This window comes from Pristiophorus japonicus, chromosome 16 (assembly GCF_044704955.1).
Source record: "Pristiophorus japonicus isolate sPriJap1 chromosome 16, sPriJap1.hap1, whole genome shotgun sequence".
In the NCBI taxonomy this organism is placed as follows: Eukaryota; Metazoa; Chordata; class Chondrichthyes; family Pristiophoridae; genus Pristiophorus; species Pristiophorus japonicus.
In genome coordinates, this window is record NC_091992.1 from 122,493,662 (window position 1) to 122,515,676 (window position 22,015).

The 22,015-nt window shown below is 44.4% G+C and overlaps 1 long non-coding RNA gene across 1 annotated transcript in view; it reads right to left on the reverse strand.

The window, feature by feature from the left end:
• Positions 1 to 2,506: 2,506 nt before the first annotated feature.
• LOC139226780 (uncharacterized) overlaps positions 2,507 to 22,015 on the reverse strand; it is a 47,454-nt gene continuing 27,945 nt past the window's right edge. Inside the window, exons 3-4 of the long non-coding RNA XR_011587314.1 lie at positions 21,313 to 21,391; positions 2,507 to 5,818 (exon numbers count right to left, since the gene is read on the reverse strand). This is a non-coding gene — a long non-coding RNA (uncharacterized lncRNA). The remainder of the gene's footprint in view (positions 5,819 to 21,312; positions 21,392 to 22,015) is intronic.

Below are 22,015 nucleotides of genomic sequence, written 5' to 3' on the forward strand. Positions count from 1 at the left end.
GTCCCTCAGTACTCCATTTCAATGCCAGTCTAGATTATGTGCTCAAGTCTCTGGAGTGGGGAGTGAGCCCATGACCTTCTGACTCAGAGGGGAGAGTGCTACCACTGAGCCAAGGCTGATGCCTAAATATACCCTGGTTATACTAACGCAATTTAATTTAAAGTAATATCCTGTGGGGTTTTTCTATACCCCTAACAATCTCATATACTTCTGTAAGATTACCATTTTTCTTACAGTTTATTTACTGCCAGTGGAAAATAATCAGGCTCTAAAAAGGATTGAACTAAAAACAGAAAATGCTGGAAATACTCAGCAGGTCAGACAGCATCTGTAGAGAGAGAGAAACAGAGTTAACGTTTCAGGTCGTGACCCTTCTAATAAAAGATCGAGTGGATTATTTCTGATTGGTTACTGAGATACTTTGTTTGAATCCCATTTGATGACTAAAATTACTGCCAGCAAAGAAATAGAAAATCACATGATTATTCAGTTCCAACTTCAGAATGGTCATGCACTTATTGTTCAAATGAACTTTTTCATATAAAAATGTTTTTCATTCCAGTTGATTTTATAAGTGCCGTTTCCTGGTTTGGGGCTATCCGACTGGGGGATGAGGGGTTAGAAAATTAGCTGAGTCTGATTCTGTCTTTAACTGACAGTCGCACACATGTGCTCCCAACTAAAGCTGTGGATTGCATTCAGTGAGTGGTGGTCCGGGAACTCTGGCCAATTTTATTCTACCTCGTTAATTGAGGTCAACTGTGGCAACCCAGGCATTTCTTCTGCATCTAATTTTCTCGCTGAAGGTGTCATGTTTCTGCCACAGATGATCCCAGAACATTGCTGGGCAATGATTTAAGACTGGCTGTTACTGTCAGAAGTACAAATTACTGGAAGCTGTAAGTACAGTATGTGGAATTCCTGTCGGCAGTTCCTTGCTACCACCCAGTGAGACTAAAATGGAGCCCAACATCGCTCCTTAAATAATAGTGTGGTCAATTCTGGTTACAGGCAACTCCTCATAAAAAGTTAAAGTTCAACATCTACTTGTCAGCAACACTGAGCAGGGAGAAGTACTGTGATAATCCAGGGGGGTTAAATGCAGGAAGAGTGAAGAGTGTAACTGAGAAATCCTCACACAAATGAGAAAAAGAGAGCGGTCAAAGGAAAGGAGTGATGCCTGCACTCAAGTTTAGCTTCTATTTAAAATAAAACAAATTATCAGTCAGAAAACATTAAAGTTACTTACTCCACAGTTAGATTTCGCTGAATCCATCATTAACGTGAATGGAAATGTGCCTTTAAATACCCCCCAATGTGGCTGAACATCTTTTATGGAAGCTTGGTTGGCGAAGGCAAATTATTTTTTTCTGAAAATGACTTTCATTGGTATCGGCTTTTCCCAAGAACAGAGTCGACGAAAGGAAATTCAGAGCACGTGAATTTTAAATAACTGGAAGCTGATTTTAGTCTCAGGCACGGTCAGCCATACCATGACTGACAGGCTGCAGAACAGAGCAATGGTTTGAAATTCCAATTAGTAAATGTTAGAATCACCATGGGATAAAAGTTCTGCTGCGGTACTTTGTAGATGGATAATTGCAGGCTTGGAATTTACAATGTTGCAGAATGCAGTCCCGTGTCGTGACAAGTAGCAGCACGTCAGAATTTTTACCCCTATTATGTGGCACCTTTTTGATTGCCTTTACAGCGCCACTATACACAGCAAGCAGAGCACTTTGGCTCCATGTTATAGTTAAAGGGGTTACCCCCACCCCATTGTAAATCGGTTCAAAACTTAACAGCATAAAGGCCCCTCGCAAACTCTGCAATGACAGGACCGGAAATTAATTAATTCATTCTCCAAATAGAACTGTCAGTATGGAGCTGCTGCGTTTCAACCAAAACAGGCCAGGTTATATAACTGAACATATTTTACAATCCTCTCGGTTTCACTGGAAGTTCCCCATTGGCCATTCAGTACAGTCCAGTACGAATGGGGGAGGTGAGGAATACAATCGTTATTTGATACTGTGTTTTTTTTCCCCCCTGCCCACACACTAATTGCATTTTCAGCTTTTGTTATGGTTGTACAAGCGTTCGACATGGACAGGAGGATCCCTTATAAGTTCTGGAATGTTTTCTTCTGACACAGATTTCCTGTGAAATCATGCAAAACTTGGCTGCCCATGTCCTAGAAACATAGAAACATAGAAAATAGGTGCAGGAGTAGGCCATTCGGCCCTTCGAGCCTGCACCGCCATTCAATGAGTTCGTGGCTGAACATGCAACTTCAGTAACCCATTCCTGCTTTCTCGCCATACCCCTTGATCCCCCTAGTAGTAAGGACTACATCTAACTCCTTTTTGAATATATTTAGTGAATTGGCCTCCACAACTTTCTGTGGTAGAGAATTCCACAGGTTCACCACGCTCTGGGTGAAGAAGTTTCTCCTCATCTCGGTCCTAAATGGCTTACCCCTTATCCTTAGACTGTGACCCCTGGTTCTGGACTTCCCCAACATTGGGAACATTCTTCCTGCATCTAACCTGTCTAAACCCATCAGAATTTTAAATGCTAACTCGCATCAAATCCCGCTCACCCATCACCCCTGTGCTCGCTGACCTACATTGGCTCCCGGTTAAGCAACGCCTCAATTTTAAAATTCTCATTCTTATTTTCAAATCCCTCCATGGCCTCGTCCCTCCCTATCTCTGCAATCTCCTTCAGCCTCACAACTCCCCGAGATATCTGCGCTCCTCAAATTCTAGCCTCTTGTGCACCTCAGATTTTCAGCGCTCCCCGATTGGCGGCCGTTTCTTCTGTTGCCTAGGCCCGAAGCTTTGGAATTCTCTCCCTAAACCTCTCCGCTCCTCTACCGCTCACCTCCTTTAAGACGCTCCTTAAAACCTACCTCTTTGACAAAGCTTTTGATCATCTGTCCTATTAGCTCTTTGTGACTCGGTGTCAAATTTTGTTTGATAACGCACCTGTGAAGTGCCTTGGGACATTTTACTACATTAAAGAAGTCATATAAATGGAAGCTGTTATTGTTGTTGAAATAGAAATCATATTACAGAAGAAAATGTTGTGAGAACTCCATGTTGTTAAGCGAAAATGAGGGGGTTGACTTATGAGGAAAGGTTGAGTAGGTTGGGCCTCTACTCATTGGAATGCAGAAGAATGAGAGGTGATTTTATCGAAACATATAAGATTATGAGGGGGCTTGACAAGGTGGATGCAGAGAGGATATTTCCACTCATAGTGGAGACTAGAACTAGGGGGAATAATCTTAGAATAAGGGGCCACCCATTTAAAACTGAGATGAGGAGGAATTTCTTCTCTAAGAGGGTTGTAAATCTATGGAATTTGCTGCCTTAGAGAGTTGTGGAAGCTGGGTCATTGAATAAATTTAAGACAGAGATAGTCAGTTTCTTAACCGATAAGGGAATAAGGGGTTATGGGGAGCAGGCAGGGAAGTGGACCTGAGTCCATGATCAGATCAGCCATGATCGTATTAAATGGCGGTGCAGACTCGAGGGGCCAAATAGCCTACTCCTGCTCCAAGTTCTTATGTTCTTATGCTCTTATGTTCTAAGCCAGACACTTGGTGAAGCATTCCAGAAAATGTACAAGCTCACCATAATGTAATATACTGAATTGGTCTAATACATAGAAATGTCAGCTTTTTTTGATGCACTAGTCACTCATTGCAAGGCCCAGTATCACCCTCAGAAGGAAACTACTGCTAAGGTTGCAACGCAAATCATTGCGAGATTCCCTTATTTATTTAGTTTCTATCTTCGCCTATCTGTGGTTTCATGAGCCAACAGAGTGGGTGGGCCACCTGATTATTTCTTAATTGCAAAATGAGTGAAGGGCAAGGCTGAAGTGCAAGGCGCTTAAACAAAAAGATGAGGTAAATCAGGAAATAAATATTAATTAAGCTCGGGTTTTAAAGCCTATGGGTTGTGGGGGCGGGGGTGGGGCGAGAGTGAGGGAGATAAGAGGTTTGAGGATCTAGGAATGAACTAGAGTAGCACATAATGTGATGAAAGCTCTGCGTGATTTCTCTGATTGGGTGTTTGAACGTAGGCTGATTGCAAAATCTAGCTCAATGGGTGGGCTCCTGACAAGTGCTCCCGAGGAACACTTTTCCTCGCAATGATCACCTGATCAAGGAATCCATCCTTTGACTTCAATACAATGGAGAGATAGGGAAGAGGAACAGTGCAAAGGATGGAAAAGTCAGCAATTGAGCAGGAAACCTTAAGTCCACACACTGCAACAGCAGTGAACTGCAATTAAAGAAAACACCCAAAGCAAGCATTTTGCCCCTGGCACACATCACTGAAATGAAACGGCACAGATTAGCCCTTTGGAGTACTGAATGCTTTTTGGAACTTACACGGTTGTTAACTGTCAAAAAATGATTTTTCTTATTAAAGGAACAGCAACCAAAGTAATACTGATAAAATACAGAAAGGAGAGAAAGTTTGTGACCCAGAAAGGTTGGGGATTAGAAGCGATAGAAGGATTGCCAGTCAGATATTAAGGTTTTTCCATGATGCATGCCCAGGGATGCGAGAGACATTGGAAGGATCTCTCCAGATATGGGAACACTATTGAAGTTCTGGCCAGACTTGGACTTTATTTTACCCAACATACCAGACCTCTGCCACTGCTGCTCTGAAATAGCCCAGAAGAATCTGTACATGAGCAGCTCTAGATAACTCTCGGTGTGAACAACCCCCATCCCCCAGGAAAGGAATTTTATAATTATGTAAATAATGAGAAAAAGAAGCAAGATTTTCTGCCCCAAGAAGCCAGAAATCTTCTCGACCTGGAAAGGTCAATAGTTATAGCCAGTGTACTGGCACACTGGAGGATGCAGAGATCTCTCGACGCTGTCTGATTGTACCTACTGCCATTGTCCCCGTCACCATACTAGAAAAAAAAAACAATTACAGTTAGAAATTCCTGCAAGAAGTTTCTCCCATGTAGGCCCGTCCTTCTATCTGGAGCCTGGGGCTCAAGTTGCATTTTCAGCTGCTGTGGACAAATACTGTGTATGTAGAGGGGGAGGTGGGGTGGTGAGGCGGGGTCTGGCCTTAGAAGAGATGCCTCATCAGTTTTTGTCTTCACCTTGCTTCTGCGAACGACAATAATCAAAGTCATATGACAACCAGGTAGAAAAGGGATCAGGTATTTTTGACCCCTGTGGACAAATTCTGTTTGTGTGATTGGGCAATGCATCACAGTAGTTGTAATGTTTTATCCCGTGCCCATGGAACTATGCAGAGTGTGTAACAACCAGGCAGAAAATTTATGAAGTACAAGACATATATTTCTCATAAATTTCTCAGGGAGATATATGCCGCCCTGAGGCACTATTACACCAACAAGATTTTGATAAGAAGCACAAATCCACAGCTGAGCGGCTGCCTGAGATCGGTGATCCATCATGCGGAGGATCGTGAGCTGAATTCTAGTTGCTGGCACTCTGGTCATGGGCAATGAATGCCGGCCTTGATGGAATGCCCACATCTCGAGAATGTATATATATGAACTCTCTGCACCGGCTCATCGAGCCAGAGTAAATTAACTTTAATTATAGCCAGCTTTATTGCTGAACGTAACACGTGTTGTTACAGTGAATATTGGAAACAAATGTTTCTGCCACAAGAAATTCAGTGCCTGAATATATAACATGAATCAAATGGGAAAAAGTGCTAATTCAGTCTGAATGATCCAAGCCATCCTGTAAGCTCGGATCTCTTTGGGGTTCTTCTTTAGTAACTACAGAGTCGGATTTTTCCTGTCAAGGCAGAAAAACAAACGTCACCATAAACGTGGATGCTTACACCTTATGGTCACATTTTAGGCTACCATCTGATTTCTTACAGATATGAATCAAAACAGGTTATGCTATACAGATGTAGGATAAATGGTTTCTAAACGACAAGGAGCCAATGTTCCACAACATCACTTAATCACAACATCACTCACTGTCAACTCAAAGTCACTTTTATCCATTATACCTCAGATGGTCTCATGACATTGGCAATATTTATATTCAAATATTGATCTGGGAAAGCATTTCAATAATAAAACGGCTGGACTGTTTAGGAAATGCCGGGCAATTTTCTCTGTTTTTTTTTGTTCTGAGCACTTTCAGAATCGCTCGTTCAATCCCCAGAGTGCCCTCACCTCTCCACAGAACCGATGCGGGACACATGTGCAAACTTATATCAGTGTAACTATTCATCTCCTATTGGGCCATGCAAATTTCTTCATTTCAAAATTACAACATTTATTATCCAGTGAATTTGCTCATTCTGACAAAAGGCAAAAAGCATCACATGGTACTTGTCCTCGAGTCACATGGGGCTGGCTTGATGTTGGCAGCTGTCCCATCTTGTTCACTTGGACAACAAGTCAGCTGCATGGATTTAGTAACATCACCTACTTTTGATGTGTATCACTGTGAAAATCCAACACAGATGTATGTTTTTAAAGGGGTTTCACTTTTGGGCATAAATGACACACTACCATCAACATCATCATCATTGGCAGTCCCTCGGAATCGAGGAAGACTTGCTTCCACTCTTAAAATGAGTCCTTAGGTGGCTGAACAGTCCAATACGAGAACCACAGTCTCTGTCACAGGTGGGACAGATAGTCGTTGAGGGAAGGGGTGGGTGGGACTGGTTTGCCGCACGCTCGTTCCGCTGTCAGCGCTTGATTTCTGCATTCTCTCGGCGATGAGACTCAAGGTGCTCAGCATCCTCTCGGATACACTTCCTCCACTTAGGGTGATCTTTGGCCAGGGACTTCCAGGTGCCAGTGGGGATGTTGTACTTTATCAGGGAGGCTTTGAGGGAGTCCTTGTAACGTTTCATCTGCCCACCTTTGGCTCATTTGCCGTGAAGGAGTTGCACTTGCTTTGGGAGTCTCGTGTCTGGCATGCGAACAATGTAGCCTGCCCAGCGGAGCTGGTCAAGTGTGGTCAGTCCTTCAATGCTGGGGATGTTGGCTTGGTCGAGGACGCTAATGTTGGTGCGTCTGTCCTCCCAGGGTATTTGTAGGATCTTGCGGAGATATCGTTGATGGTATTTCTCCCGTGACTTGAGGTGTCTACTATACATGGTCCATGTCTCTGAGCCATACAGGAGGGTGGGTATTACTACAGCCCTGTAGACCATGAGCTTGGTGGCAGTTTTGAGGGCCTGGTCTTCAAACACTCTTTTCCTCAGGCGGCCGAAGGCTGCACTGGCGTACTGGAGGCAGTGTTGAATCTCGTCGTCAATGTCTGCTCTTGTTGATAAGAGGCTCCCGAGATACGGGAAATGGTCCACATTGTCCAGGGCTGCGCCGTGGATCTTGATGACTGGGGGGCAGTGCTGTGCGACGAGGACAGGCTGGTGGAGGACCTTTGTCTTACGGATGTTTAGCGTAAGGCCCATGCTTTCGTGTGCCTCGTTCTCCCAATAGTGGCAGCTCCAGGCTTTTCAGAGGTTCACTTTGGAATAAAGGTTACATTAACTTTCCTCAGGCACTAAACGTATCAAATACAAAGCAGTCTAGACAGAGGAAGGATACCATAAGAAAAACTATTTTACCTAGCAAAATAAGATATGGTGTGATATGGTGGGTGCGTTATCAGTCACATCCATAGTGATGGAGATTAACCTGCGCTCTACTCCTTTACAGCATAATCAACAAAGAAAAGATATGCAGCCCATACCCAACTGCGCACTAACAATGTGCGAGTGTAAACGAGGAAGGGAATTCAACCACAACCATATCTGATTGTGCTTCAGGCTCCCATGGTCCGACGCCCAGAAACTGCTTAGTTTGACAAATTAAATGTTTATACTTTCTGGTATTTCAGGAACTAAGAAAAGTTTTCACACACTCTAGGCTAATGGGCTCCTCTTCTAAAGACTCAAACTTTATTTTTCTTAACTCAATGGCAAAAGACTAAAAGCTGTGGTAGCCTGGCGATATCAATGGATGCACAATTCTTCAGCGAAATACCATCGAGTTTTATGGATTTGATTATTTGATCAGAAAGGTTTTTTTTTAAAAAGACAGTAAAGCCACTGTGATTCTCCCAAAATGGTGTCAAAAAAGAACCAGTCTCTAAAGATCTCTATGCAGTCTACTAGCTGAATGGTCCCAGATGCAAAAAACAGCTGATCTTAATTCACAAACCCTTGTATATAATTTTGAGGATCCAGGCAAAGTAATTATAAGAAAATAAGCCAAATGGTTCTTAGGCTGACATTCCAGTGCAATGCTGAGGGAGTGCTGTGCTGAGGGAGTGCTGTACTGTCGGAGGTGCCGTCTTTCGGATGAGATGTTAAACCGAGGCCCCATCTGCTCTCGCAAGTGGACTTAAAAAAATCCCATGGCACTATTTCAAAGAAGAGCAGGGGAGTTATCCCCGTTGCCCTGGCCAATAATTATCCCTCAATCAATGTAACAAAAAAACAGATTATCTGGTCATTATCACATTGCTGTTTGTGGGAGTTTGCTTTTGCGCAATTTGGCTGCCACGTTTCCTACATTACAACAGTGACTACACTCCAAAAGTATTTCATTGGCTATAAAGCACTTTGAGATGTCTGGTGGTCGTGAAAGATGCTATTTAAATCCAAGTCTTTTGGTCCAAGTTTCAACTGTTGGTTAGAACGGCGCACCACCGAGAGATGCGGCGAGTTTGTAGAATTAAAAGTGCGCCTAAAAAGTACCTCGGTATTCTGGACTGTCTGCAGGCCTCCATTCCACTCAGCATGGCGCAGCAGATCCAGCAGGGGGCGGAGCTACAGCCCTGCGCCGAAAAGATTGCCGCAGCTGCGCGCGTGCGCAGTGGAGTCTGCGCGCGTGCGCAGTAGCTCCTGGCCCTCCCACCGCGTCCTGTCTCCGGGCGACCCTATCCCTGGCCGAAGGGATGACACAATGTTCGCCGTCTCTAGCCCGGGCCGAGTGGCCTGCCACACAATCCGGTCGCTGCCTTCCCGCGCATCTGACTACTTGAAAATGTAATCAGGCAGGCAGGCAGGCAGGGCTGCGTGTGCTGCTGGAGGGCTCCCGGTGCTCCCGAACGGATAGGTGCTGCAGTAGCTGAGGTAGGAACTTTTTATTTTTTATTTATTGATTTATTGATGATGGATCTTTATTTTTAAAAGTGAAGGTGTTTAGTGCTCTCTCTTCCCCCCCCCCCCCCCCCGCCCCCCCATCTCTGGCCAGCTGCGCTGATTTCTTAACACTACACAAGTTTTTTCTGAGCGTACAAAAGTGGACACTTACTCCGTTCTAAGTTAGTTTGGAGTAACTTTTTGCAGTCTAAACTTGCAAAGCAGGCGTAAGTGGCTGGACATGCCCCCTTTTGAGAAAAAAAACTGAACTAAAACAAAACTAAATTAGCTCAGTGAAACTGGAGCAAGCTAAATGTGGAGAATTGCCATTTCTAGGATACTCCAAAATAAACTAGTTGCTCCAAAAAAATAGAAGCAAATTCAGTCGAAACTTGGGCCCAAAGTGCTCTGGCACTCTGAATTAGTGTTCCTCCCTCCCACTTGTTTATATGCTAACTATGTTGATTTTTGCCAAGCACGGTTCATGTTGAAATGTGTTATTGTGTAACTGCAGTGTAAATATACTGCTCCCAAGTAACAAATTTAAAAATCAGGTTCACTTGAAAAATGCCTAACAACAATCCGGTTAAAAGGACACTTTCAATCATAGAATCGTAGAATGATACAGCGCAGAAGGAGGTCACTCGGCCCATCGTTCCCGTGCCAGCTCTTTGGTAGAGCTATCCAATTAATCCCACTGCCCTGCTCTTTCCCCATAGCCCTGTAATTTGTTTTCCCTTCAAGTATTTATCTAATTCTCTTTTGAATGTTACTGTTGAATCTGCTTGCACCAGCCTTTCAGGCCGTGCATTCCAGATCACACCTTGCTGTATTAAAAAAAATGATTCCTCATATCACCTTTGGTTCTTTTGCCATTCACCAGCAATTTGTTTCCTCTGGTTATCAACGCTTCTGCCACTGGATACAGTTTCCCCTTATTTACTATTATCAAAATCATACTGATGTTGAACACCTCTATCAAATCTCCTCTTAAACTTCTCTGTTAAACAGTCTCAGAAGACATTGCAATTTGGAAACATTTGTAATGCTGCAACATTGGGCTAGTTATGGTAAAACAGTTTGATGATCACAGAGAACCACCCCAGCTTCTCCAGTCTCTCCACATAACTGAATTCCCTCATCCCTGCTACCATTCTAGTAAATATTTTCTGCACCCTCTCCAAGGCCTTGACATCCTTCTTAAATTGAACACAATACTCCAGCTGAGGCCTAACCATTGATTTAAAGGTTTAGCATAACTTCCTTGTTTTTGTACTTTATTCCTCTACTAATAAAGCTAAAGATCCCATATGCTTTTTTAACAGGCTGCTCAATTTGTCCTGCCACCTTTAGAAATTTGAGTACATACTCCCCCAGGTCTCTCTGTTCCTGCATCCCCTTTAAAATTATACCATTGAGTTCATATTGCCTCTCCTCAGCCCTCCTACCAAAACGTATCATCTCACTCTTCTCTGCGTTAAATTTCATCTGCCATTTCACCTATTTGTCTGTGTCCTCCTGACGTCTGTTACTATCCTCCTCATTGTTTCTTACCTTTCCAGGTTTTTTTTTTTATCATCTGCAAACTCTGAAATTATGCCCTGTATACCCAAGTCCAAGTCATTAATATATATCAAAAAGAGCAGCGGCCCTAATACCAACCCCGGGGTAACACTATTGTATACTTCCCTCCAGTCTGAAAAACAACCGTTCATCACTACTCTCTGCTTTCAGTACCTTAGCCAATTTTGTATCCACTGCCGTTTAATTCCATTGATTTGCGAACAAGTCTATTATGTGTCTTTGTCAAACGCCTTTTGAAAGTCCATATACACAACATCAACCACACTACCCTCATCACAATCCTCACATTTCTGTTTCTATGGCCCAGAATTTCTGATCAGCGGCGTAGGAACGGCACCTGTCACTCACCTCGAAAAAAGCTGCCCACAAAGTTTTAGCAGGTTCTCGGCAAGGCTTCTTCGGCAGCACCTCCCAAACCCGTGACCTCCACCAGCTAGAAAGATAAGAGCAACAGGTGCGTGGGAGCACCATCACCTCCACCTTCCCCTCCAAGCCACACATCATCCTGATTTGAAAATATATCGTCGTTCCTTCATCGTCGCTGAGCCAAAAACCCAGAACTCCCTCTCCAGCAGCACGGGCCAGCCCACACTGCGATATGTGTGCGCACTAGGTCCATGCAACAGAGCAGGTCTCCAGTCTAATGGCAGGTTCAACCCTTGCCATTAGATAAAGGCCTAGCTCTGTCGAGCCCGTGTGGTGGCTGATGTGCAACAGTCACCACACGTTAAAAAAATTCGCGCACAGGCATCTTCCACACCCTCAATTGAAGTTCAGGACTGAAATACTGGGTCCTTCATCAAAACACCTGTGAACTCGTGGAAGCAAGTCCACTGTACTTTCACCCACGATGAGAGAAATTAGGGAAACAAAGGACATATCTGAGAGCCAGAGGAAATATGTGAATGGTTGCAGCAAACTAGCAGAGGGGAAGAGAAGCATGGAAAATCTGGCAAAGCGCTGAAGGCTCGAGTGGCTCAGGGGTGTGACAGAAGCAAAAGGCAGGCAGACACCAGAGGTGCTGACCATGCTGGCCATTCCAAGCACTTCCCCACTGCTCCTCCCCGCCCCCCCCCATCTCCCTGTCCCCAACCAGGAAGCACCATTATCACTTCATACTTTGAATTTAGACCAAACATTTGATCTTATTTCAGATTTCCAGGATCCACAGTATTTTGCTTTAGTGTTATCTTCTGCATTATACTGTACGAAGAAAACATTCAAATGAGTTGTGAAATATGAAATGTGACATTTGTTCCAGGAGTACTAATTATGAACTGATACAATCAGGGTACTATGTAATTCATATTTTAAATGTTGCAATGTTTCCTACGTTACAACAGCGACGACACTGCAAAAGCACTTCATTGGTAGTAAAGCGCGTTGGGACATCCAGAGGTTGCGAAAGACGCTATATAAATGCAAGTATTTCCTTCTTTCTATTTTAAATGGATCAAATGACCGTTAGTAGGTGACCAGACAAGAGATTTTAACTACTGGCTTCTTGTTTTAAGTTAAATTGGTGGCAAAAGTAATGTTCTACATGTCCATTTCTCTGTTGAAAAACACTTCTCATTTGTCTTGTTTGAAGTTTGCTATTTTTTACTGGGGTTCTCTTGTAATTTTTTTGCCACAGTGTTGAGCAGATAACAGGGCTACCTATATTTATATAAATATTTTGTTTCATGTGCCAATTCTTACACTGCAAATAAAACCAACAAATCCCAAGGAACCAATAATTTGAAAAGCTGTTTAAAAGTGTCATGTATGTACATGGTGTTGCTCAGGTATAAAAGGCCAGCCATTTTGTGAGTGAGGCACTTTGGGCCTAAATAAAGCAGAGCCAAGGTTACACCTTGCTTAGTTAAACAGTACTCAGTTTGAACCTTTACTGCATACATAACATTTGGCGACGAGAATATAAGAACCTTTGTTTGCAAAATGAGCACGATTGAATTTTTAGAGCGATTCGTGGAGGGAGAAGATTGGGCAGACCTTGTGAGCCGTTTGAATCAGTACTTCGTGGCCAACAAAATGAAGGGGGCCAACGATGCAAATCGGTGCCGGGCCGTGTTCCTCACTGTGTGCGGTTCAAAGATCTACGGTCTGATAAAGAATCTACTCATGCCCAGTGATCCAACAGAGAAAACGTTCGAGGAGTTGTGTACATTGGTAGGGAGCACCTCAAGCTAGACAACGGCATCATAATCTCGTGATACAGGTTTTATACACACGTTCGATCGAAGGGCCAGAGCACTGCGGAATTTGTTGCCTACCTGAGACGTCTAGTGGGACCGTGCAAGTTTGGGACGGGGTTGGCAGACATGCTGCAGGACTTCTTTGTTATCGGTATCAACCACGAGGTGATCCTGCGCAAACTTCTGCCGGTGGAGGAGTTGAATTTAAAAAGGGCCATCCAGATCACTCAATCATGTACAACGACGGCTAGGAGTTTAAAGCAAATGTCGGTGAATAACCGAAGCTAGGCAAGTACTGTAAATGCGAATGGTTTGGCGTTCGGCAGAGCGGTACATGGCAAGGCCTATCCGGCTGCATTCGCGAAACATGTGGTTGCCTAAAGTCCACCAGCGGGAATGTATCCGACTTTTCCGTGTTGGCTTTGTGGGGGAAATCACTGGCACCAGCAGTGCTGATTTATGTAATATAGTGGCAAAGGCTGTCTGAGAGTGGGGCATCTCCAGCCAAGTGTCTGCAGATGAGCAAGCGAGCTGCAACACACCACGTGGAGGATGAGAGTCAGACTAGCGCGGATCCGGATACGCAATCCGAGATGTCAGAGGAGGAAGTGTATGGACTGTACTCTTTCATAACCAAGAGTAAACCAATTTTGATTAATGTGAAGTTTAACGGGATACCGGTATCGATGGAACTGGACACAGGGGCGAGCCAATCGATCATGAATGAGAGGGCATTTAAGAAGCTGTGGGACACTAAGACTGTGAGGCCCAGGCTGAGCCCTGTTAATGCCAAGCTGCGCACGTATACCAAAGAACTTATAAAGGTGATTGGCAGTGCACAAATTAATGTGTCGTATAACAGTGCGGTTCACGAGTTACCACTGTGGATTGTTCCAGGCAATGGCCCAACGCTGCTCGGCAGGAGCTGGTTGGAGAAAATCAGATGCGACTGGAATGACATAAAGGCGTTGTCGTCGGAGGAAGATACTTGTGCCCAAGTATTGAGCAAGTTCCCCTCGTTGTTTGAACCAGGTATCGGCAACTTCACGGGAGCCAAGGTGCAGATCCACATGGACTTAGATGCAAGACCAATCCATCATAAAGCTCGGGAAAGTGCCATTTATGATGAGGGAGAAGGTCAAAATTGAACTGGACAGACTCCAGCGTGAAGGGATCATATCACTAGTTGAATTTAATGAATGGGCCAGCCCCATTGTTCCTGTGCTGAAAAGTGATGGCACAGTCAAAATCTGTGGAGACTACAAGGCTACGATCAACAGGGTTTCGAAACAAGATCAGTACCCGTTACTGAAGGCTGATGACTTGTTTGAGATGCTAGCCGGAGGGAAGTCATTCACAAAACTGAACTTGACGTCGGCCTATATGATGCAGGAGTTGGTCGAGACAGCGAAGAGACTTACGTGCATTAACACGCACAAAGGATTGTATATTTACCACAGGTGCCCATTTGGAATTTGCTCCAGAGGAATATGGAAAGTCTACTGAAGTCCGTTCCTAGAACCGTCGTGTTCCAAGATGATATCCTGATCACCGGTCGTGACTCCAAGGAACATCTGAACAACCTGGAAGAGGTTCTACTGCGTTTGGAGCTGCGTATGTTCCTGAGTCTACTCAACTACTTTGGTAACTTCCTACCTAAATTGAGCACCTTACTTGAACCACTGCACAAGCTATTGAGAAAAGGCAACAACTGGGTGTGGGGCGCATTGCAAGATAGAGCTTTCGATGTGCTTTGCTCGAACAAGCTGCTGGTACATTATGACCCATGTAAACGTTTAGTTTTGGCCTGTGACGCATCATCATATGGAATTGGTTGCATACTCCAGCAAGCCAATGAGTCGGGGAAACTTCAACCTGTTGCGTATGCATCCAAAATTTTGTCTAAAGCAGAAAGAGCCTACAGTATGGTAGAAAAAGAAGCTTTAGCATGTGTGTACGGTGTTAAAAAGATGCATCAATACCTGTTCGATCTGAGGTTTGAATTAGAGACCGATCACAAGCAGCTCATTTTGTTGTTTTCCGAGAGCAAAGGTATCAATACCAACGCTTCATCCTGCATCCAAAGGTGGGCACTGACATTATCTGCCTATGATTATGTCATTTGCCATAGACCTGGCACAGAGAATTGTGCCGATGCTTTGAGCCGGTTGCCATTGCCCACACCGGAGGTGGAAATGCCACAACCGGCAGATTTAATGTTAATCATGGATGCTTTTGAGAGTGAAGATACCGCTGTCATGGCTCAACAAGTTAAGACCTGGACCAGCCAGGACCTGATATTATCGGTGGTAAAGGGTTGCATCCTCAAAGGGAATTGGTCTGCCATACCTAAGCAAATGTGTGAGGAGGCCAAACCGGGCATTCGTCACAAGGACGAACTCTCTATTCAAGCAGATTGCATATTGTGGGGCAATCGAGTTGTAATGCCTAAGAAAGGGAGAGAGAAGTTTGTACATGTGTCCCGGTATAGTGATGATGAAGGCCATCGCCAGGCGACCAGGAATTGATTCTGAGCATCAGTGCAAAACCTGCATGCAGCTCAGCAAACACCAGTGGAATCATCTCTAGTCATGGCCATCCAAACCTTGGTCCAGGATCCATGTAGATCTTGCAGGTCCCTTCCTGGGCAAGATGTTTTTAGTGGTGGTGGATGATTATTCGAAGTGGATAGAATGCATAATCATGACATACACTACGTCTATGGCAAACAGAGAATCTCAATGTCATGTTCGCGACACATGGTCTGCCTGATGTGGTGGTGAGCGACAATGGGTTGTGCTTCACCTGTCAGGAGTTTCAGGAGTTTGTAAAACTTAATGGCATAAAACATGTATGGTCAGCATCGTTCAAGCCTGCGTCGAACTGGCAAGCAGAACGTGCAGTACAAATTATCAAGCAAAGCATGAGGAGAGTAACCCAAGGGTCACTGCAGACCCGCTTGTCTTGCATAATGCTGAGTTACAGGACAAGACCTCACACACTCACAGGGGTCTCGCCTGCTGAACTCATGATGAAAAGAAGTCTTAAGACCAAGTAATGTCTTGTACACCCGGGTTTAAGTAATCATTGTTGAATATAGGAGAGAGATTCAACAAGGGTACCACGATCACGCAACTGTGTCACGCGAGATTTCTGTTAATAATCCTGTATATGTGTTGAACTATGGTCAGGGTCCCAAATGGTTCGCTGGTACAGTCATGGCCAAGGAGGGCAACAGAGTATTTGTTATTATGCCCAAGAATGGGCAAACTTGCAGGAAACACATGGATCAAACAAAGCTGATGCACACAGATGAGCCAGAGCAGTCAGACGAAGAAACCATCGACGACCAACCAACCTACCAGCAGCCTTCAGTGGACTCCAGGGTAATCAGTGAACCCGAAATTTCCATCACGGACTTGTTCAATAAAAATGGACTTGCAATTCCTGACATGGCCACTGCCACCCCCCAACAAGTCAGCCATCCAGCCACCAGCTATAACAGACTCAGCACATTCACCCAAGGCCGGAATCGAACTGAGACGGTCAACCCGGGAACGTAAAGCACCGGACCGTCTCAACCTGTGAAAGACTGTGATAAGATCTCAGAGGAGGGTATTGTCATGTACCTACATGCTGTTTGTAGACACCAGATAGTGTCATTGTTGGAGGCCACTGAGCAGCAGGCACATGGTGCTGCTCTGGTATAAAAGGCCAGCCATTTTGAGAGTCAGGCACTTTGGGCCTAAATAAAGCAGAGCCAAGGTTGTACCTTGCTTAGTAAAACAGTGCTCAGTTTGAACCTTTATTGCATACATTACAAAAAGGAAACCCAGTTGTTTACTTTACTGCTTTTGGTTGACCTTGCAAGAACTTGTATAAGCTTGTTAAAAATAATCAGTCAAGGAGCTGTCATTTTAGAGAAACTTCCAGGAACAATAATTAACCTGAAATTGACTTCAGGACCTATTTAAATCATAGGAACATGGCCTTAAATGGACAGACCAAGTTAGTAGCAACAAAACATCGCAACCATGCTGCAGACTCCAGAATCATAAGCGGTCCCTCGAACGAGGATGACTTACTTCCATGAGTTCACAGTTGTTTCGATGAAGGACCCGATGTTCCAGTCCTGAACTCCAATTGAGGGGGTGGAAGATGCCTGTGTGTGGATTTTTTTAACATGTGGTGACCGTTGCACATCAACCACCACACGGGCTTGACAGAGCTAGGCCTTTATCTAGTGGCAAGGGTTAACCAGGACGACTGGAGACCTCCTCTGCTGCGTGGTCCCAGCACGCATACATATCGCAGTGTGGGCTGGCCGTGCTGTCCCTGAGCCCTCGGCTCTTCTGGGCCCCGTACCCTCATCTGTCGCACCTCCGCCACAATCTCTCGCCGCTCCTCCGCCATAAACATTCACCACATCTTGCCACAAACACTCGCCGCTCAACCGCCCCGACCTTCCCACTCCTCTGTACCTGGGTCCTGCCGATGTTCCTGCCCACACTCCAAAACGGCGACCAGGGTTTTGATGATGTATACCATGCACAGAACCATCTTTGGGCACCCAGAGTTACGTGACAGACAAGGAGGCACCCTGCTGGTCAACGTATTGAAGAAAGCCCCCTTCTTTACATATGTCCTACCAGGCATGGGCAGCCAAAATACTTTTTTAAAACATAAGTACTCAGAGCAGTGTAATGGCCATGTGGCAAAACACAATATCGTGGGTTCTGACAAGGTTTGGGCTACGAAGGACTGAACACAGACGTCAGGTGTTGAGGTAGTGCTTCATCCTACAAACTGCGGTGGATTAGCAAAGAATTCAATGAGTCGGCCAAAAAGTTCATGAAAGGCAGCTGGCACCCAGACAATGACAGCAGCTTCAGTTATTCTGAGTTTCCCCACTTGTATTTTCCAGTCAATTGTCTTAAATTATCTTCACAGTTAACCAATTACCACTCCCATTCTGTTTCTGCTGGTATATTTGGTACAGTTAACCAGTAACCTCACTGTCACTATCCTTCACAAACTCTCTCTTATCCAAAACTCTAGGGTTCATTTTCCACACACACTAAGACCTACTCACCCATCACGTCCATATTGTTATTCTCCTCTTGATACCTGTACCCCAATAAATCAATAGGGTCAGTAGGTTTATGGGTTCAAGCCCCACTCCAGAGATTTGAGCACAAAATCTAGGCTGGCACTCCAGTGCAGTGCTGAGGGAGTGCTGCACTGTCGAAGGTGCCATCTTTTGTATGAGATGTTAAACCGAGGCCCTTTCTGCTCTCTCAGGTGGACCTAAAAAAGATCCCATGGCACTATTTTGAAGAAGAGCAGGGGAGCTATCCCCGGTATCCTGGCCAAAATGTATCCTTCAATCAACATAACAAAAAACTGATTATCTGGTCATCATCACATTGCTGTTTGTGGGAGTTTGCTGTGCACAAATTGGCTGCCACATTTCCTAGATTGCAACAGTGACTACACTTTCAAAAAAGTACTTTGTTGGCTGTAAAGCGCTTTGGGATGCCCAGTGGTTGTGAAAGGCGCTATATAAATGATGCCTGATACATTACACCCTCAGATGTTGGAAGGATAAGTCAGTACTGCTATTATCCCTCTTTGCCTTAATTCAGTTCCTCAGATATGAACAGCTGACTTTCAACTCAGTATTATCTGAGACTTTAAAAATAATTGTTGGTTTGCCTGGAAAATGTTCTATAATTCAGATAAGTGGGTAAAAAGAAAATCTTGCCTTTTACTCTTTGGGGTAGAAATTGAAATGTATTGCGTCCGTTTATTGGGTGTAAAACAGGAACAAAGCAAACCAATTTATCAGTGGGGCTGCCTGCACCCAATCTGTGCAGGCATTGGTCCCACAGCTAACTTCGTGGGGCCTTTTTTTAGGCTTCCCTGGCCGATGCCTAAAACAGATGTTAGGTCCTTTAAGTAAGTATATTAAGGGCCTAACGCCAGTTGAAGGTTTCCATCAAGAAACTTGTCACTGATGAATGGGGCAGGGGGCGGGCCTTCCCAGCTCAGTATTCATCATCAGCCCCAACTCCAAATATGTTAAAAAAATAAATCTTCTAACAGAAAAATTCCTCTGGAGTCAGGAAGATCAGGAATATTCTTCCGAATCCACAAGAATCACAATCGGCCCTCCCCACTTCGCTCACTCCAATCCCCCATCCCAGGACATACTGGAAATGTGGACAGACCAAAACCTACCTCATTATAGTGGGTCATTTTTTATTTTGAAAGTTTTTGCAGTCAGATTAATGGAGAGAAGACGCCATTGAGGTCGATTAAGGCATTTTATGTGACTTCATGATGGTAATGCTTCTGTCCAAAGCGCTGCAAAAATCTTCCACATTTCCATAGTAACATCCATGGACAGTAAAGTGTATTTATATAGCGTCTTTAATGCAGTAAAACATCCCAAGGCACTTCACAGGAGTGTTTTGAGCTAAAGAATTTGACACCGAGCAGCATAAGTAGAAATTAGCGCAGGTGACCAAAAGCTTGGTCAAAGAGGGATGTTTTAATGAGCGTCTTGAAGGTGGAAAGAGAGGTAGAGAGGCGGAGAGGTTTAGGCAGGGAGTTCCAGAGCTTGGGGCCCTAGGCAACAGAAGGCACGGCCACCAATGGTTGAGCGATTGTCATCAGGGATGCTCAAGAAAGCAGAATTAGAGGAGTGCAGATATCTCGGGGGGTTGTGGGGCTGGAAGAGATTCCAGAGATAGGGAGGGGCGAGGCTATGGAGGGATTGGAAAACAAGGATGAGAATTTTGAAATCGAGGCATTGTTTAAGCGGAAGCCAATGTAGGTCAACGAGGGATGATGGATGAGTGGGACTTGGTGCGAGTTAGGACACGGGTAGCCAAGTTTTGGATCACTCCAGTTTATGAAGAGTAGAATGTGGGAGGCCAGCCAGGAGGATGTTGGAGTAGTCAAGTCTAGAGGTAACAAAGGCATGGTTGAGGGCTTCAGCAGCGGATGAGCTGAGGCAGTGGTGGAGATGGACAATGTTACATAGGTGGAAATAGGCGGTCTTAATTATGCTGTGGATGTGTGGTCGAAAGCTCCTTTCAGGGTCAAATATAACACCAAGGTTGCAAACAGTCTGGTTCAGCCTGAGTGAAGTTGGGGAGAGGGATGGAGTCAGTGGCTAGGGAACGGAGTTTGTGGCAGGGACCGAAAACAATGGCTTCGGTCTTCCCAATATTCAACTGGAGAAAATTTCTGCGCACCCAGAACTGGATGTTGGGCAAGCAGTCTGACAATTTAGAGACGCGAGAGAAATGGTAGTGAGGCAGAGCTGGGCGTCACCAACGTACATATGGAAACTGACGCTGTGTTGTTGGATGATGTCGCCAAGGAGCAGCATGTCGATACGAAATAGCAGGGGGCGAAGGGTAGATCCTTGGGGGATGCCAGAGGTAATGATGCGGGGGCGGGAAGAGAAGCCATTGCAGGTGATTCTCTGGCTACGAGTAGAGAGATAAGAATGGAACCAGACAAGCGGAGAAAGATTAGAAAAAGCTTACCGCTGCTATTTGCTAATTTTTTTCTAACACTGGCCCTCCCACGGTCAGTATTTACATGTAGTTTATGCAGCCTATTCACAGCTTTTAAATCAATTTTCTAAGAAATTGTGCACATTACAACATATTTACCCTGCAATCATGCAGTTGGTTGAACGTTCCACAGTATATAGTGCAAGTCAGTACACTAGTTATGTAATACTTTTAGATAAATAAAATAATACCTTGAAAAATCAATTTTCAAACATTGTATCAAATAGTGGGAATAAAAACGACTTTTAGCATTTTAAACTTTTATGTCCAATAGTCTAAAAAGGAAGGAAATTCTGCAGTAAACAGTTCAATGTGACCTCAGGTGATGAGGTATCTGGTAGTTTAGTGGGGAAGGGCTGTGCAATCTTAGAGCAGAGACACAATCTTTGGTCACTGCAAGTGCTACATAATGCCATCCTTTCTAAGCTATCAGGGACTGAAAAGATGTAAAAAGGCTGTATATTCCCTTGTTATTAATTTCCAAGGGATCTTTTACAGCTGTAAAAATATTATACTTATTATGCAAGAAATGTAATAGCCTCTCGCAGACATAGAGGGTTTCAATGGTCCTTACATCTTGCTATTAAAAATTGGAAACCAGTCCATCCCTCACCCGCAACCCCACACCAGCTAAATTACCACCAGGCAGATTGCCTTCTCATTCAATTTAAAATTATACAAGGATTTTGTTTTTTAGTTTTGCACTGTGGCTCCAGCCAGAGATGGCAATCGCTCACTTACATCAGAGAGAAAAGTAACCAGTTTGCTGGCCTGTAAGCTGTTAACATCAGAACTTACCTCCTCATTGCAAATTCTGCCCAGAGGAACAACAGATGCAATTTTTACAGATATATAGCGACTTCCATTTATATAGCACCTTGAACACAGAAAAACATAAGAACATAAGAAATAGGAGCCATTTGGTCCCTCGAGCCTGCTCCGCAATTCAATAAGAACATGACTGATCTGATCAGCGACTCAGTTCCACTTCCCTGTTCGCTCCCCATAACCCTTTATTCCCTTATCGCTCAAAAATCTCTCGATCTCTGCCTTAAATATATTCAATGACCAAGCCTCCACAGCTCTCTGGGGCAGAGAATTCCATTAATTTACAACCCTCAGAGAAGAAATTTCTCTTTGCCTCAGTTTTAAATAGGCAGTCCCTCATTCTGAGATTATGTCCCCTAGTTTTAGTTTCCCCTATGAGTGGAAATATCCTCTCTGCACCCACCTTGTTGAGCCCCCTCATGATCTTATATGTTTCGATAAGATCACCTCTCATTCTTCTGAACTCCAATGAGTATAGGCCCAACCTACCTTCATAAGTCAACCCCCTCATCTCTGGAATCAACCTAGTGAACCTTCAAAGTGTAATAAAAAGGCAAGCCTGAAAGCTCGGTGCCTCAATGCGAGGAGTATTCGGAACCCAGGAGAGGGCTCTGAGCTACTTAGAGTGGGTGAGAGCACAGATGAACAGGACCCCAAGAAAGAATGCAAAAGG